The sequence below is a fragment of the Hirundo rustica genome, chromosome 4 (assembly GCF_015227805.2).
Source record: "Hirundo rustica isolate bHirRus1 chromosome 4, bHirRus1.pri.v3, whole genome shotgun sequence".
Classification (NCBI taxonomy): domain Eukaryota; kingdom Metazoa; phylum Chordata; class Aves; order Passeriformes; family Hirundinidae; genus Hirundo; species Hirundo rustica.
This window is the reverse complement of record NC_053453.1, coordinates 38,316,781-38,318,966: the sequence shown is the minus strand read 5'-3', so window position 1 is coordinate 38,318,966 and position 2,186 is coordinate 38,316,781.

Sequence of the window (2,186 nt, the reverse complement as noted above, 5' to 3'; positions counted from 1 at the left end):
GTTAGTCTTGTTTTATTACTTGTGTATCTGCATGTGTAAACTGGTAATGCGTATCTTACATGCTGCAGTTCTTGTTTTACTAGAAAAAAAAGCTGGTAATTACTGAAAAGTAAATTATATAGCATTTGCAAAACAAACACAATAGTTTGGAAAGTTTGATCCATACTTTGCCCTTGCAGTGTGATTCTTGTGAATCTAAGCTTGATGTTTCAGTGATTGGTCCACACTGCCATTTTAGAGAGGACACGTTCTTAGAAGTGGGGCTAGATCTGATAAAGGACTTCGGTATTGCTGTGCCTGACTCTAAGGCATTGCCTATTAATATGAAATCTGGAGCAAAGTGCCTTGGATTTTCAGTCTGTGTAGACAGAGCTATGTGGTCCTGAACAAAACATGCCCTGCAGCTGAAGGGAGTGCTGGAAACACCTGTATTCTAGTTTGTATTTCTAGTTTGTCCTCACTGTATCAAGCATCTATGAGGAAACAAATTCAAAGAAATTCTGCTTTCTTCATCTAGTGTTCTGTTCACTGTGCTCATGTTTGCACATTCTGGTTCTTACTTTGTCCATTGGATATTTTTGTCAGTTGAAGCACATGAGCTAGATCTTTCTTGTCTTGTTCTGACCTTGCCTCTAGCCTAGCAGCGGAGGTGCTTGGTAAGATGTGGATTTAAACATACTGAGCTGAAAGAGGCTATGAACTGATATATTCAATCTGAGTTTTTCCAGTCAGTAGCATGCTACTGTACTCTGTATGATCTTGTCACACAACTGTATAAGTTCTGATCTTCTAAGCAAGTAGATAGTTTTTTCAGGGATGGAAGGGTCCTTGTAGTGATGGAAATAAATGTCCAGCTAGCCATGGATCTATTTCTGCAGTAGCTACATTTTTTGTGCCACTTTCACACTTAGCTGTAAAGGTTTGAAAAGAGCAGGGCGAGCAAGAGGCAATGACCACATGAGGATAGGGCTGGTGAAAGAGTTTCTGTAGCATGTCTCTTGCCTGGAGGGTAGGTAATACAAAATGAAGCTTATCCCAAGTGCCCTTCTCAATCCTCAACCCTCCTCAGGAAGATGTGGGTCTAGTGTTCTCTGACTAAACTGTTTTAGTTTTGTTATTGATTTTTCCTTTTAATTCCATGAAGGCTTAAATACCACACTACTTCATTTCAGAATCCTTGTCAGGCTTCATCTGTCTTTTCTCCAGGTATGTATGGATTTGGGAGAAGGAGCTCATTATCTGTAGCTGTATGTAAAGCAGGACCATTGAAGCTGTGATCTTGTGTGTTTTTTAGGTAACACAGATCATAGCATAGAAGAAGCAGTTAGAAAATGTTAACAACCACTCTTGTTAAAGTGGATGTGGTTGTGTTTTTGTGGTATCAGAATATGCTTCTCCTTTGAGGCACTGACCCTGCTCGGTGTTTGGGTTTTGCATGGTCTCTTCTCTAATCATCTCCCGGGGTTAAGTTTAAACTTGAGGACCTGTAGAGACCAAACTGTGATGATGTGTTCTGACCTTGAGAAGTCATTAAGATGGGGCTTTGGGGTTCATGCTTCTGGACATGGGAAGTTTCTGAAGTCCTTACTTAGATCTAGCCCATTTTTGCTAACAGCATTAGGTAATTGTATTTTAAAAAGAAAAAGAAATGTTAAAAGTTGTAAGTTTCAAAATTCACTACTTCACAAATTTGCTCTTTGATTACTTTCTCATTTAACACCTTCATAACATACAATGGGATACGGTATTTGAAAAGGGGAGTTGTTCGATGTCAAAGCACCACCTGCAGCCTGCAAGATCCAGGATTGTGAATACATCCTATTGACAGATCTTGGTAAGCTTCTCTCCAGATTGACATGCTAGTTCTAAATCAGCAGTTCTTGTGCTCTCCAGACTGCAGCAAAAAGAAGAATATAAATGAGGTGCCAGTTCTTATGGCATTGGTTAAATTAAAACTGTTCTGGTGCTTACTGTAGTTTTGTTATCAATGACACTCTTGTTTAGCAGTTCTGAAAGGCAGTATGTAGCAGGAACATTAAACTTTCAACATTGATTGGAGTGTTGTGACTCATTCTTTTCACTTTTGATTTATACCAGATGTAGAGGATCTCATTTAGTATTTGAGGAGGGTAAGTTAACAAGTTCAGGCTGGGAAAATGTGTCACTGCAAGAGAAACTGTTGTCTT